The sequence below is a fragment of the Panicum virgatum genome, chromosome 7K, assembly GCF_016808335.1.
Source record: "Panicum virgatum strain AP13 chromosome 7K, P.virgatum_v5, whole genome shotgun sequence".
In the NCBI taxonomy this organism is placed as follows: Eukaryota; Viridiplantae; Streptophyta; class Magnoliopsida; order Poales; family Poaceae; genus Panicum; species Panicum virgatum.
The window spans coordinates 16262367-16279139 of record NC_053142.1 but is presented as its reverse complement, the minus strand read 5'-3'; the positions used below and the strand labels follow the sequence as shown (position 1 = coordinate 16279139).

The 16773-nt window shown below is 41.5% G+C and overlaps 1 long non-coding RNA gene and 1 pseudogene across 1 annotated transcript; both read right to left on the bottom strand.

Annotated features, from left to right (window-relative positions):
- Positions 1-16773, bottom strand: part of LOC120639957 — an 85227-nt pseudogene that overhangs the window by 45519 nt on the left and 22935 nt on the right.
- Positions 6013-8570, bottom strand: LOC120639849. The gene is made up of 3 exons (XR_005661717.1): positions 7849-8570; positions 7401-7761; positions 6013-6334 (listed from the first exon to the last, which is right to left on the bottom strand). It is a non-coding gene; the product is annotated as an uncharacterized LOC120639849 (long non-coding RNA).

The window sequence follows — 16773 nt, the reverse complement described above, 5'->3', positions numbered from 1 at the left end:
TGTACAAAAACAATTCTCTAGGGTAGATAATGGAAGTTATGGTAATGAAATTTTACCAGTAGGTTATATTCCTTAATATGAGCTTGTGGTAAAGTTTTCATAATTTATTGAACTATACAGCAAGCATAGGAATTTAGATTCCTTTCCTAGACATATATATAACTAAAAATCTATAGAGTAAAATACTTAGTTTGAGTGGCTAAAAATTTTACAGGCATGTTCATATACTGAAACCAAGCTCTAGTAAAACTATGAGATTTTTCTAATGAAGGAAACTAGGGCTTTTGATTTACAAAGTTTATTCATGAATAAATCAAAAGGACTAGTTATACATTACTAAAAATTCCCACAATTTTTCCATAGCATATAGAAACTAAGGTAAGTCTACTTCAAAAAAAAATTCAGCTAATAAACTAGTATAGCACCATGTGGATTTAACTCTATTTAACATAGGCATAAAACAAGATCTAATGAAACCTACAGTTATATTTGTCAAAAAGTCCTCAAATTTTTACAGTAAGCTATTAATCTATGTTTCAGCACACTATCTAAAAATAAGCTAAAGATCATGGGTAGAACTTGAGATACATACAAATGTGGATTAAACTAATATTTAATCTAGAGATAAAACTATTGGTCAAAATCAAAAGTGGATGTAACAAAAGTTGTAGACCTTGTTTCAAGGATTACAAAACATTTGGATTTGTATTTTTCTATGAATTCCTAGGTATTTTCAAAGTTCACAGCTTTTGAGTTCTATAGTTCATGTCGTTTTTACACTTGGACCCCTGGATTTCTGTTTTCTTCTCAACGTGAGGCCCCTGGCTGGTTGGGGAACAAAGGAGTGAGGGCACGCTGAAATCCAGCGAGGAGGGTCACCGGAGGTGGTGGCCCCGCAGGGGAAAAGCAATAGGGGCTCAAGAACTACCTCCGGGTGGTCTTGGGTCGCGGGGAGGCGATTGGAGGAGGGGGATCCACGGAGAGGGGCGGCCGGCGGCGAACTGAGCCACGACGGCGGTGCTCCGGCGGGGGAAGAGCAGCGGGGCCGGGTCGGAGAGCACCATCGGAGTGTGCGGAATCGGTTCCAGGGCTCGACTTGGGTGGAGGGAGTCCGGGGAGGGGAGCTGTGCAGCAGCTCAGGAGGGGCGGCAGCCATGGCGATTTTGGGTGGCGTTCTAGGCTGGGAAAGCTCGGACTTGGCTCAGGGGGCGGGCGAGAGTGGAGAAGCTTCCTTGCGAAGCAAAAGGGGAAGGAGGAGAGCAGGACAGAGGGGTGAGGCGCAAGTAGGCCGGCTCGGCACGTCGTCACCGTGGCGGGCGGCGGCAAGAGCGGTGATCGCGTGACGCGTAAGAATAGGTTGCGAAGGGCGGTGGCGAGGCAAGTCGACAGCTGGTCAGGGAGCTCGGTCGGGGATGGGCCTCGGCCGGGCCTGCGTGTGGCCGGCGGCCTCTGCTCGGTCGGCGCAGAGGGATGGTGAGGGAGAGAAGAGGGAGTAGAGAAAGGATGAGAGGTCAACGCGGTTGACTCGCATTTTTCTCAAAAATTTCTTTTGAAGCATGGAAAAATTTGAATATGAAAGTTGTAGAGATTTTTGAATTCTACACTTTTCATTTTAGGCACCAGTTCGTTTGAGACTTCGTTCAAAAGTAATTTTTTTAATCTTTAGTGTATTTGAACTTGATCCTGTTCGACTCGGAATTCAAATTTTTCCTCCATTTTTGGGTGGCACTCGGAAAAAACCATCAACATGTAGTTGTTCAACATTTAAAACTCTACAAGTTTTATTTCAGGAAAATATTCAATTAAGCCATGGTTTGAAAGTTATTTTAAATCTAACACAACTAAGATTTTGAATTCCTAATTATTTCATGTAGACTTGCAAGGCACTAAATTATGAGTGTTTTTTCTATTAAATACTTTTAATGACAAGTTGAGCATGAAATATTACAATCATATTATGAAATAGTCTTATATGCACACACCTATATACACATGCACATACCCATATGCAAGAATACATGATTTCGAAACTTATTGACAATTATGCATGATGTTGTATGCATGACGTTGATTTAGCGATTTAATCACCTAGGGTGCATTTCATTCATGCTTTGCATTTTGTGTTCATGTAGAAATGAGTAGTCGGCGTGTACGCTGTGATCGTGGAGCCGGACCTGGGATTTGCTCGGTGGAGCTGTTGATCAAGACCCGGAGATCGTGAGTTCGAATCACAGGAACTGCGCATGCGCATATTACGCATGAATTCGCATGACTTGTGACTTGCGACGATGCGCGTGTGCGGGAGCCTCCGAGCTGTTCCTCATTTTTTCTTTATTTTTTGGGTACAAAATCGTTTAGTACTGGTCGGTGTTACGACCGGTACTAAATCACCCCTTTAGTACCAGGCATTTTGACCGGTACTAAATGGTATGCCATTTACTACCGACCAATAGGTACCGTGCGGGTGACCGGTACTATCTGGGGGTTCCTGCCCGGTACTGATATCAAGTTTTCTAGCAGTGTTCTTTAGGTTCAGGCAAGTGCCCGTGACGGCTTATATATGGAATAGATCTTTATTATATTATTACATGAGGTCCCACGAATAGACAACCATAAAGCTAATTAAGCTTGTCATGGTCCGATGAGAAAAACTGCAGCACCTTGGTTGATATATAGCTCCGGGAACACACAAGTGGACGGTACTCTTTGTTGAGGCAGACGAACACTACTAGATTTTAGGTATGTCATCGGGACAAAAATCATTGCAATAGGCCTAATGTAATTGCAATAGGTACAAACTGCAACTATGGAATATACCTGGGCATTTCTCGGGTCGGGTCGGGTTCGGGTCGGGCCGAAAAAACCCGGTAGAAAAACTCATGGCCCGAGCCCGCCCGTGGCCCGGCGAAAACCCTAAAATGTTGGCCCGAGCCCGCTCGCAGCCCGACCCGACGGCCCGCGGGCCGACCCGCTGACCCGACGGTCACCCACATGATCCCAGAAACCAGCAGCAACAATCGTACAGGCATGACTAATTTAAATATTACATGATCCGAACATCACAATTCTGATAAAACAACTGTACAACACATGCACCACAGACAATAGTTCACACAGATCACAGATGTGATAAAATAAAATGGCAAATGGCATAAATAAATAAGATAATAGTTGCAGCAACATGCAGTCCACTTGATGCTAACATTCAGAATCAGATCCTTCTTCATCTCCGACTCCAGCTGCTTGTGTGCTTGTGCTAGCCACAGGTGCTGCACAAAGAAAACAAGGGTGGTTAGTACTTAGTAGCAAATAATGGAAACAACAAAAGCCAACAAATTTATTGTAAGTGAATTTACCTTCATCCATCTTCTCACGGAACCAATCTTGTAGACACATCAAAGCTTCAACAGTTTTGAAACCAAGCGAACTGCGAGTATGGGTAATGACTTTGCGACTTGTGCTAAATGCAGACTCCGAAGCAACCGAAGACACTGGGATAGCTAGAATATCACGAGCCATTGCGGCAACCTCTGGATAGCGTGCTGATGCCTTGCTCCAATAGTCCAACACATCTAATTTCTCATTTATGTATCTGGTTGGCTCAGCCAAATAAAGATCTAATTGTGACTTAAATGTGCTGTCCCTCTCAGATAAGTGTTCTAAAACTGGCTGAAAGTAAAGTGCAGTTTCAATCATCTTATAGGTAGAATTCCAACGAACTGGCATATCAACATGCATTCTTCTTTTGGGCTCTAGCTGAAATAACTTTACTGCATTCTCATAAAAGCTGTGCATTCTATTATAAGAAGCTTTAATGTACTGAATACCATCCCTCAACTTGTCAACACATGTGTCAATCAATTTTAAACCAGCCTGAACTACCAAATTTATGATATGTGCACAACAACGAACTTGGAAAAAGGTACCCCACAATGGAAGAACACCTTTAACCATCAGACGAGAACTCAAGGTAGCAATCATTCTATCGTTGTATGAAGCATTATCCAAAGTCATGCACATAATTTTATTGTCAACCTTCCATTCACGAAAACACAAGAGCACTTCATCAGCAATTGATACTCCATCAAGAGGTGGACTCAATTTCTTGAACCATATGATTCTCTTATGCAATTTCCACTTATCATCTATGTAATGTCCAGTGATGCAAATATAATTGAACTTCTGACAATCAGATTTCCAATTATCAGAAGTAAAACTAACTCTGCCAGGACTGTTAGTGAGGGTATTAATGACTTCCTGTTTTTCCTTTTCAAACATAGCCATGACATCCCTTTTTATAGTGTAACGACCAACATGCTTATACTGAGGACAAGCTAAGCTAAGCATATTTTTAAATCCATATTCTTCTACTACTGTGAAGGGATGTGCACCTCCAAGCAAAAACATGGTTACTCCTGTTCTAACAGCATCCAAATCAACCTTATAGTTTTTAAGTGCTATTGATCCATCATCATCCTTCTCAGTTTTCAAGAAATAGTTGCCCATTTCAGCTCCAGTAGTGGGATGTTTTGCTTTAACATGCCTCAACATAGAAGATGTTCCGTTATTAGTGTTTGCAGCAAACCTTTTCTTACAGTGCTTGCACTCAGCTACTTCAGGTTCACCTTTTTTTGAAACAATCGTGAAGTCTTTCCAAACCTTGGATGTGCGAGAGCTTGCCTGTGTTTCACTTGTAGATGAACCAGCCACTGATCTTCCTCGTTTCTTTCCACGCCGTTGTGTGCTTGCTCCTCTCAAGTTTTCTTCCTGATTGCCACCATCCTGCTGCTGCCCGACGCCACCCTGTTGCTGCCCAGCACCCTTCTGCTGCGTTGCAATTGCTATAGCACCAGCACCAACCTCTTCAACTTCATCCTCCTCTTCACTACTAGCCATAGGGCTCCATGGGCTTGCCATGTCGTGAAGCAAAACACCAACGGCCAATCTAACAATAGGCAAATAAAGTATTAGTCAATGCAGGCTTACAGAATAGAACTACAGAAGCAAGGGGAACTGCCGGTTTGCTGCGTGCTGCTGGCTAGCTGCTTGCCTGCTTGTTCCTCGGTGCCTCGTCACGGCAGGATGCGAACTGCCGGGATCTCGCCACCAGTTCTGAATGGATCAGGCCATCGCGCTCATCATGGAGGTTGCGTCGCTGCAGTCGTCGTCGAGGTGTGGAGGGGAGGGGGCGCCGGTGTCGTAGGTCGCCTCGCACTCGCAGTTGGGGTCTTGGGGAGCGGCGGCGCGGCGGCTAGTAGAGTGACGAGAAGGAGACACTGGATGACTGGAGGGGGAGGATTTTAGGATTTAGGGTTTGCACTTTGCAGGCTGTTGGGTTGGGCCAGATTGCCAGAACATTGCGCATGGCCTGCTTGGCTGCGGGGTGTCTTTTTGACCGGGCCGTCGGGCCAGCCAGCGGGTTTAATTTTCAGCCCGCACCCGACCCGAATTTTTCACCGGGCTGAAATCATGGCCCGGACCCGCCCGCCGTGTTCCTCGGGCCGGGTCGGGTCGGGTTTTTTTCGGGAGGGTCGGTCCGGGTTCTTCGGGTCGGGCGGCCCATACCCAGGTCTACTATGGAAGTTTGGTTGTGAGCCGTTTCAATAAGCTTTGAGGCAATAGGTGCTTTGCAACGATATTTGTGTCATGTTGCGATACTTCTAATTGCAACGCAAGAAAGCATTGCATTAGTTAGTTGTTACAACTTCCGTTGTTGTGGCAGCATCATGTATTGCTACGCAAGTAGCCATTGCCATAGTATATAGTTGCTACGAACAAACACTCATTGCATTTAGTTGATTTTGCATCAGCAAGATCTGTGTTGCAATTCATATCGCATCTGATATATTCAAATAATATAAATCATTATTTAAAAAAGGAATTATACAAGAATATGAATTGTATCATTATGAATAAGACATGAATCCATGAACAATTGTTCCAATCAGTAAAAACCAAAGTTTTAAATAGCCAGTTATAGCTTCCGCTATAGACCGCTATATCTTCTAGAAAGATTAGCCGCTATGGCATTTAGCCCGCTAAAGCCGGCTATAGCCCGCTAAATGCCGGCTATAGTTCGCTAAACGCCGTAACGGCAGCTCTGCCGCTAAACGTTTTAGCCGGCGATTTAAAACTTTGGTAAAAACTAGTACATAAAGTGCCCAATACATTATCTGAAATCAAAATAGTTCATAAATAGCTAGTGTTGGGTTATCAAAATTACCCAACATCTATCTTATGTAGGCTAGAGCAAGCACTGGTCGGCACTCCATGATTCCTTGTGTTGACCATGAAAGGCATCCAAGTCCGAGTGATCCATTTATGTTCAAATATCCTGCAGAATAAAAGAAACTCATTTGCATCAGCAACTACTCAGTATACTAGCGAGTCTTCCTTTTTTGAACAATTATGGTAGAGACAAATAATTGTCGGTCATGACAAACGTATATAATAGAGTCAAAATACCAATTCACCATAGGTAATGACATAGGCTAATATATGACAAAGTAGGAAAATAGATAGAATTATAATATGGCCTCAAGTATGTCCAGCGGTAGAATTTTGGAGAACTGTAGACTAATATATTATTCTGATTCCATAGTGTATCAAGTATGTCCAGTTGTAGAATTTTGGAGTAGATGTTGCTATCCCTATTTATTATGCACAGCGCACCTTCTCCAAGTTTAGCAGGGAAGAATAAAGCTTCAATGTTCTCCTATCTATGCACCCACATCTGTTGTTACCATAGAATATGGCTGTCAACATATTTTAATTGTTTCTTAAACATAAAAAACACAATGCATGAAAATGAAGGAAAAAAGACATACTTGAACTTTCAGATTCCATTATTTTCTGGCAACTAATTCTATTCCTAAAAAGGAGTAAACACAAGGCCAGGTTAATTCTCTAGATGAACTGGCATTCAAATGAGAAAGAAAACACCCAGCCAGCAAGGCAACTTTCTATACATCACCATGAACAGAGGAACTAGAAATTGGTGCTGCCAAACAGCAACACCATCAAAAGAAATTAAGCCTAAAAATAGGAGGGCATCAGTTGTACAAACTTATCATTATCTCATCTATTCAACAAATTAACATGAGGCATCAGTAGTAAAAGTCATTACTATGCACAAATAAATCTTTTTCACCTTAGTCAGATATAATCAATTCAACCATCACATCATAAAGAGAAGATACTGGAAACCTAAACTTGGGTGTGTCATTTAGGCATGGTGGTCTCCTGCTAATCCAAGCATCACATGGCAGCTTTGAAATCAGCTGTTTTTTCAGACACACAGACATTTCAGAACTAAGCTACAAGTCATTACTAATGAACACAGGATTGAGGTCATATAAAAATTTGCAAGTATTGTCTACAAATCAGTTTTGCATTTATACCTGTTGGCTTCGTGTCCGTACACATTTTACAGCAGCATTCATCAGTTGATGTGTAGAAATATAATTCTTGTTGTTTTGAGAAACACTTCGCGGGGGCTTAGAAACTAGTGTTTTTGTAGCAGCTTTTTGAACGGTTGGTGTAGCTTCACTGGGGGCGATGCTTTTAGGGGCAGCCTGCATAAGGAAAAATAAGGTAGGAAATTAGCATATATTCCATTATCATCATGGGTGCAATCAATAGCGGAATATTTTGAACTAGAACTGTTGGGGCTTCACTTGCATTAGAAGCTAGAATGTTGGCAACACTTCCCTCATTAACTGTTGGCGCAGCTTCACTTTGGTCGATGCTTTTTGTGGCAGTCTGCATATGAAAAGATAGTGGAAGGAACTTATTAGATGACATTTCAGTACCATCATGGGTGTAGTCGATATCCAAATAATTATTTACCTCAACAAAAGGGGTTCCTCTACTGGCTGCAAGTGCAGCCGTAAATTCTTCTTGAAGTGCTTGTAGTTTGTTACTCTCTTCCTCTTTAAACTGTTGGAATTTTTCTTCACAATCTCCTTTCACTTGCATTCAGCTTCTTGACTCACTAATTTTTCATTTAAACTGACAACCTGACCTTGTAGCTCAATATTTTTTTGGTTGGCTACTTCTGGAGCACGGGCTTGTTCTTCTAGTCGATCCTGCATTGATTCCCTCTGTGTTTGACGTTTAGACATGTACCCATGACTATGAATTGTGGATGTTTTGCATCCTGTGATTTCCTTGTAGCTTGACTGGAAAATATTATTTTCCTCAGCTTCAGGGACAAAAAGAGCATCAATGACACTTTATTATTAAATGATACTGGAAAATATTATTATATACTGATGGTGAAAAAAATGGAGCAGGGGAGATGATGTTGTAAAATGTTGTAGGACGCATAGCACACCATTTCCTTTTCTTTTTTTTCGACGAGCATGAGATGGCGATTCTTTTTGTGGAGATGGGTTGCTAGTAGTACTTTCCTCGTCAAGAGGTTTTCCAAACTCAATGTCATCGTCTTCTAAATATGATACAGCATTATTAAATGAAAGCATCAGTATATACAATTCTGGTTTGCGCAAGTAATATAGGTTTGATTGGAGAAACAAAGAAAAGAGATTACAGATGTCTGGAAGATAATCTTGACGCCTTAACCATTCTTTATATGTCCTGATGGTTTCGTCCCTATAATCATCTCTAAAATCTACACACCATGAAAATGTAAGTTTATTAGGCAAAGCAATACGAAACTTCCAGGTTTCCAATTCATCAAACGATATGTACAACACACGGTATGTAATCCAAAGGGCATGTAAATTAACAAATAAAATGCAGTACAATCACCATAGAACAAACCAGCAAACTGAAATCACAAAAGGTGAAAGGCGATAACAATTATGCATATGAACATATAAAACATTAATAAAATGGCCATCAGTAAACTTTTTCAAGCTAGGATATCTTAGCCACAAGTTCTCAAGTCACAACTGGCTAGATCCAAAAGGGGGAAGTAAACAGATATGCATTGAACACAACATCTTGATATACTTCCCAGTGTCTGAAGGTTAAGAAATAAATAACAAAAGCTGCAATTTAATTGACAGTGCACACAGGTGTAGGTACACATGAGGGTAAAAAGGAGGTTCTGTAACAGTGAGCATTTCAATTATCTTTTCAGCAAATGAGTCAATCACTTTCAGTGGAGCACAACCTATATTCAGAGTTAAGATGTCATGGCTTTAAAATGAATAATAGTGGTAGTATTTTGATCAGTTGCTATGTGCATGTTCAAAAAGTAGAAAAAAGAACTTACAGTATTTACGTCCAGCAAATTTACATAGGCCAGAGACACAAGAGTGGCATATTAATCATATGCAGAATCCTTTCTGAGATCACAAGCAGCTAAGAATTAAACAGGGCTTAATTCTGGTCCAGTTGTAGTCCTAGCATTGCATTATTCAAACCGAGACAACAAGACATTATCCCAAACTTATGCATGATAATCACCTACCACCTAATCCTAACTCACACATTCCATAACAACCCTGTGCAGGGGAATAGTTGTAGTTGCAATTGTGCTGCAGGTACCATACAAAAATCCTTAAAAAGGGAGAGTGCTAGCTGGTTGTTCCTCCTTGGATTGAGCGTACCTAGTTTGTGGAGGATAAAACGTTAACTCATTGTCAGGATTGAGCCCATAGACCTGAGAAGGATGACGAGTTGACGACGTTCACCGGCGCCCTTGGTCCCTTCGTCGCCAGCGCCCTTGGTCCATTTGTAGCGGTCCTTTGTCCCCGGCGGCGCTAGGGTTCAACTTACCGACCGCTAACCGGTAACACCGCCGGCCTCCGGTTCCGGTATACCGGACCGGTTTGGCCGGTTACCGGTCGGAACCGGACAAATTCAAATTTAAATTCAAACTTTCCCGTTCAACCGGTTCGTACCGGTATACCGGCCGGTTAGACCGGTTTACCGGCCGGTTTGACCGGTATACCGGCCGGTTTGACCGGTATACCGGCCGGTTTGACTAGTAACCAGTCAAATTCAATTTTTTTTCTTTTTTGGTTTAAATTCAAATGCCCGCAAAGTATACTAAATAAATGTTTGTATAACATATTTTAGTCTAAATGAACCCTCCAACCCTCTTTTGTACTACTTTTACATTGTATTTGTATACTTTTGTATGCACGTTTTTTTTGTTTAACTTTAAATCCCCGCAAACTATACTAAATGAACGAATTTTTGAGAAAATTTGACACCATTAAATTTGTCGCATCTTGAAGTATTTTTAGGAATTTTTTGAGAATTTTTCATTTTTTTTGAATTCAAATTTAAATTTTGAATTTGAACCGGTTTATACCGAATCAAACCGGAACCGGTCCGGACCGGTTTGACCGGTAACCGGTCAAACCGGAACCGGTTCGGACCGGTTTGACCGGTAACCGGTCAAACCGGAACCGGTTCGGACCGGTTTGACCGGTAACCGGTCAAACCGGACCGGTTACCGACGGTTAGGGGAACCATGGGCGGCGCCGGCATCATGAGCCGATTTGACCCAGGCGCCCCCAGGAACCGGATAGCCGTCGGTGGTCGCGGTGCCAGGAACCGGACGCCCGTCGATGCCGGCGGCAGTAGATGGAGTCACCATCGGTAGTCGGTGCGTTGCGGACTCTCGGCCCCCTTTGCAGTCGGCCATGATTAATTAGATAGGAGTCCTATCAGGCGGGAGTTAGGGGTTAGAGCATCTCCACCAGATTACATATCTCTCTCCCCAATACCAAAAATTTGTCCTTTAGGTAGTGGGAGGTGCTCCAGCAGACTACCAATCTTATTGTCAATACCAAAAAAAATTTGGCAATCGCCAAAACACACCTCCCTCTCCCTCAAATGTAGGGGGTTTTCTCCCTCCACCCTATCTTTGGAGTAGTCTGCTACAACACTTGCTACCAAAAGTGTAAAAAGTATTATTGGTAATGGAGAGAAATAATATATAGGATATGAGTGATAAGTAGTCTGCTGAAGATGCTCTTAGGGCCTGCCTTTTAGAAGGTAACGTTGGGGATATCTGGCGGGATTAGTAAGCGGGAAAAGATTTCGAGAGAAGCGAGCGTAAGTTTTGGTGGGTCAATTTGGGAGGGACGAGCCTGCCTGCCAGCGAGTCATGGCCAGATCAAGTTATTGAAAAGTTGATTTTGAGATATATGTAAAAAATAAAGTACCATCAAATTATTGTAATCCATTTGGATTTAATTGTTGTCGAGCAGGCGCGGGTCCAGAATTTGGGATACCAGTATTCATAGCGTGTAAAAGAAAAAAAATCTCAAAGTACTTTTTATAAGGTTTGTGTTCTATGAAAAATGTTTTTACTTATAAAATATGTTTATACTTTTAATAAACATATACATTAATTAGGATAATTCTTTTCGATATTATGGCTATTTCATTGATAGAGAAGAAGAGTACAACTGAGGGAACTGGTAACAAAAGATTACAGCCGTGAAATTACAGATGCTAAGTTCTTTGCTCAAGGGGCGGGCCCACTTGGTATGCAAGGCTATTCCTTGAATAAGGAATACCTATTATTTTTGCTAATATATAGTATTCGAAGGTATAACCAAATGTATATATGTTAATAATAGGTATAAAACAGCCATTTTGCTTTACGTTTTAAATTTTTGAATACCCAACATTCAAATCCTAAGCCTGCCACTGCTTTGCTCCTGTTGTTATCCAAATGCCTGCTTCCACCTTAATTTTCTCCATTAGCATAGTTGCTGACTTTTCTTGTCGATTTAAAATTCTGTTGTATTGCTCCTTTCAGACCTCCCAGATGATTAGCATGGCGAGGCTCCGCATGGCCTTCTTTGGCACACCAACCGTGGTAGCAATGTTTAACCACCATGTCTGTGCATAATTAGGATAATTTGAATTGAGTGATCAAGTTTGTTCAAGTCGAGTGATAAAGATTGTTCACTATGCAAAATCATAACAAGCATGGAATGTCGCTAAGCTATAGTTATGTGATTAGGGTTCACCAGGTCAAATATACATAATCAATCTGTAATTATTAAGATACTTTGAAGTGAGTGATCAAGTTTGACCATGTCAAATTATGCGTAATCAGAGCATTAGGATACTTTGAAGTGAGTGATTCAAGTTTGACCATGCCAATTTTTGCATTATGAACCTATGAACATTTCTAAACTTTTCACAAGATTTGTGTTATATCAAAAACTTGTATATTCATGTAAAATATGGAAGTTTAAATATAAATGTAAATTTTCAATAAATATATACATGTATATCAAAAACTATATACATTAGGAAGTTTTAATTGCTAAGAACTATATTTGAAATAAAATAGTCATAAATTTGAGAAAAAAGATGAAAAAACACTTGGTAGAGCCCAAGGGTCTAGCCCCGCCGTGAGAACGGCCCATGATGATGGACTAGCACAAGGTTGCCCCGTCGCATTATCTTTTGCCTTCTGCTTCTTGCGCCGCATCGGTCCCTCCGTTTGCATCCCTCTTCTTCCTCTTCCGATTTCACCGGCAATGCCATGTGGTGCGATGCTATTGGCCCTCAGGCCCGCACATCGGAATTAGCTAGCTGTAATTGCGAGGCTCCAGCGCATATTTTAGTATAGTTCTATAGTACAAATCTTCTTGCTCATCACATACCAAAGTAAATGGTTTAGTGGTAAAGCATGCGCTTGCCATTGCTACGGTTGCTGGTTCGATTCCAGCTAGAGGGTTTGCCTTTTTTTTTTCAGATTTTAGCCCTGCCATTTTGAAAGGATCGGGTGCTCTAGCCTAAGAGGGGGAGGGGGTGAATTAGTAATAAAAACTTAGACCTATGGCTCTAACTAGTTTGTACAAAACATAAACTAAAACATGCTATCTAGATGTGCAACTAGGTAGTTCTAGTGTGAAACCCCTATACCAAAAGAGTGTAGCAACCTATAGCCTTTCCTATCAAGAACTATTCTATGAAAGCAAAGGCACACAAATTGCTAGTAAGAAATGCAGAAGCTTAATGAGGGGATATGAGATACCAAACTCTAGACGCGGGTGTTTATCCCGTGGTTCGGTTAGCCACAAAGGCACACCTACATCCACGTTGTTGTAGCACTCACTAAGAGTATTGCTACTCGGCCACCAAGTCTCTTCCGTGAACACAATCACGGTTACCTTGGCCCCGGGTTCAACTAAGGAGCTTCTCCATAAAGGATGGGGATCTCCACGTACCCCGTACAAAGATGTCGTCGTCGCTCCACACCAAGTAGGAGGGTCGATGACGTTGCCGGCGAGCTTCACGCTCCAAGGTGCTGGCGCACCAAACTCTTGATTTGGTTCGCTAATGAACCACAGCACAAAGGCTCAAAGCCTTGCAATCTCACTCACTAAGAGCTAATCCTTTACACAATACTCTCAAAGTGTGCTAAGGGCTAAGGATATGATCTTGATGCTTTTGTATGGCTTGGAGATGTTCTTGGGTGTGTGTGGGATGTCCAGCAACTCCAGCAAGCTTCAAATGGCCGGGGTGAGGCATATATATAGGCCACCAAGTCCTGTAGCCGTTTGTTGACGCTCCTTAGCGCCCCGATTTGTATACCGCAAGCGCACGGTTCGTATAGCTTTTCCCTTAGAGTATTCCCCTAAGGTTTATCAATCCGTGGATCGACAAAGAACTACCTAAGATTATCCATCTAATCTAACAGATCTATCCTAACATGAAGCATTGATTGCATATAAAGGGTAAACCTTTGACAGATATGAGTGATGTGTAAAGGTTGATATCATCCATGAACATAGGCTTAATCATAGCAAAACCAAAGACATGACTAGGTCTATCGTCATCTAGTTGTAGTTCAAGCTAACGAGCAAATAAATCATGCATCTCAATCAAAAGCATCTTTAAACTCAAAATTTCCAATCCGATCCCTCGATACTCCGCCTACTCTGTGGAGACGGCCTGTCACGACGCCCCCCTTTTGAACGAAATACCCTGAAGCAAGTCGAACCCCCTTTGGTAGTTCCGCCATGAACCTCTAGCCACCATGACTACAAGATCATGCTAAGCGATCTATCTCAATAATAGATCTAGGATGAAGCATACCCAAAGAAAAGAACGAAATTGAAAGAGAGAACATGATCGCTAATAGATTCGGAAGACATGATTATCATTACTCACATAATAGATTCGTTTGGATCATCACCACCGAGTACATACCATTGACGACTCCAACTAGCTCATGAACTCCACCATGGCACAACCTCGCAGGGAGGCCATGGCGGCTAGGGGTGGCCTAAGCCATCTCCTAGACAACTTCGAAGACTTGCGGCGGCCATCGTCTCCCTCCGGTCTTGACCCTAGGTTTTCATCGAGTTCTGGGTGGATGGATGCCTCGAGATGAATAAGGTGCGAGCTATTTATAAGCCGAGGAAGCCACCGATCGAAGGGGAGGCCAAACCGCCTTAAAAACGGGCTGGGCCGGCCGGCCCCATGGGCCTAGGCCGGCCGACCTACCCTGTTTCGAGCTCGCCTCGGTCTCATTTTTTGCGTGCAGACTCCTCACATCTTCTAGAGTTTGTGTCCTTCACGATTGCACCCCTTTTGACGTCGTTATCTTGGAGATATCTTCGAGGAAAGGATAGGATAGGGAATCCTTCCTTAAATCTTCATTTGCTTTGCTTAATCCCGAAGTATCTTGATCTCATCTTCGCGGGCTTGGTCCTTTGGGATCTCTTGGAGGATGGATGTGCATGAATGGGCTTCGAATCAACATGGGCTTTGATCCTTCTTTTGGGCTTTGGCCTTCGTCTTTGTCCGTATTCGCGCTCGATCACGGGCCTCGTCATTTCATGCTCCAAAATAGGCCAAAAACCTGCAAAAATGAAGTTCCTCCAAAATATATGTGCAAGTGTGAAAATGACCAATAATTAGGCCGGGGTTAGGACGGTTTGTGATTTTGATATTAAATTCATGCCATTATCAAGGATAAACAAGGGATAAAGTGGGTACTTAAGGAGCGCCAACATTCCCCCATGCTTAAACCTTGCTCGTCCTCGAGTAAGTCCAGGAGCTTTGGTTATAAAGAAATCAACGTTGCCCCTCAATATCCTCTCTGCACTTAGTCATACATAACAAGACATATTGCTCTCTCAAGTATTTAGCATTTAAGTTCATGTTGTGACCGGCTACTTTTTCATTATGGAAGATAGACTAGCAATTAAAGAACAAGCCACAATAATAAATAAATGCAATGCTCTCAAACTTAAGCGAACTTCAAACCTTTACCTTGTTTCATCGTGAAGAGTTTTCAAAAGAATGCATATCAAACATAAGTGAGGTTCTCTTGCAAAAGATCATGGAAATACTCATCTCATCAAGTCGCTCAAGCCTACGTTAGATTGTCTTCAACCTATTATACTCATATATAAAAGTGGAAGGCTTATGTGGAGCTTCGTAGGTAAAAACAATCCTAGCAAAACATTATATCTGAAATATTGTCAAACTAAGAGAGAGATCTATTGGATTTACTGAGACCAGTCAAAAAGGCCATTGGAAAATAATGTTAGAGAGGGAGAAAGATGAAACACACACATTTAGATAGGTGGACATGTGCAAGTGGCAAATGGATGATCCCGAGACACAAATGAAGTTCTCGTTATCGGATTGCACATGGTTGGATGATTTGAGTATGGAATAATTCTTCAAAGTAACTTGGAAAATTAATGAAGGCAAAAAGACCTAAGGACCATTTTATTCTTTCATTTTTCTTTTCTTTTCTCCTTTTTTTCATTTTTCTATTTTTTCTCTTTCTTTCTTTTTTTTCTTTCTTTTTGCTCCTTAGAACTTTTGATAGCATAGAATACTTACCCAGCCATCCCCCCATGCTTAAACGAATGCTCGTCCTCGAGTATGAATAGTGGGAGAACCAACTAACTAGGGTAGGTATCTCAAATTCACCTTCTTCTTTGTAGAATCTCTTGAATCTCCGGAGAGCCTTGTCTCCCAAAACTTTTCTTTATATGGTGCCCTTGATTCCTTTGATTCCGTCGAAATGATAATCCATACTCAAATTGGGTTGTGTTCAAGGAGGTAATCACAAAAAGATATTTTTAGTTTAGGGTGGATATCCAGCGAGGTTTGCAAAATTCCCGAAGTAGAAACTCACAATGCATGGATAAATAGGCTAGCAAAAAGAAGGTTACACAAAAAAACGGAATGACCAGCTTCTTAGTCTCATACCAAAGAAATCAATCTTAATCCAACTCATCAAAATATAAGTTTGCAATCTAAAGGTTTCATCATGAAAGAATATGTATGTATAAGCTTTGGTAGGTAGAACTTTGCAAGAGATTCACAAATGTAGATAGCATAGGAATTAAGTTTTCAAATTAAACAATCACAAGGTGTAAGGTCATCGGTAGACTTAAATCAAAGAGCAAAATATAATATGTGGGTTTAGAATTTAGTCATTTAACCTCCACAAATAAAAGAGCCAGTATTTAATCATTTTAATTCCATTTAATTGAGAGCAAATGGTCAAGTCATATGCAACATAGCGTAGGTAAAACAAAGCAGCAACTTTCATCATTTTTCCATAAGCACAAGGCATTGACAAAATGTATCAATGTGGTGAGCACAAAGTGATGGTGATCCTTCACTTATTGAAAACAAAAACAAAACTAGATTGTTCTCCTAGAAGCCATGTGATAGGTTGAGAGGTATATACAAAGGTTGCATCTATGGTTGAAGGCATATATGTACAAGCATTTAGAAAAAGAGAGAGTTGAGGAAGAATTACCGTTCTTCTCGATGCTCGTAATGAAGTGTAGC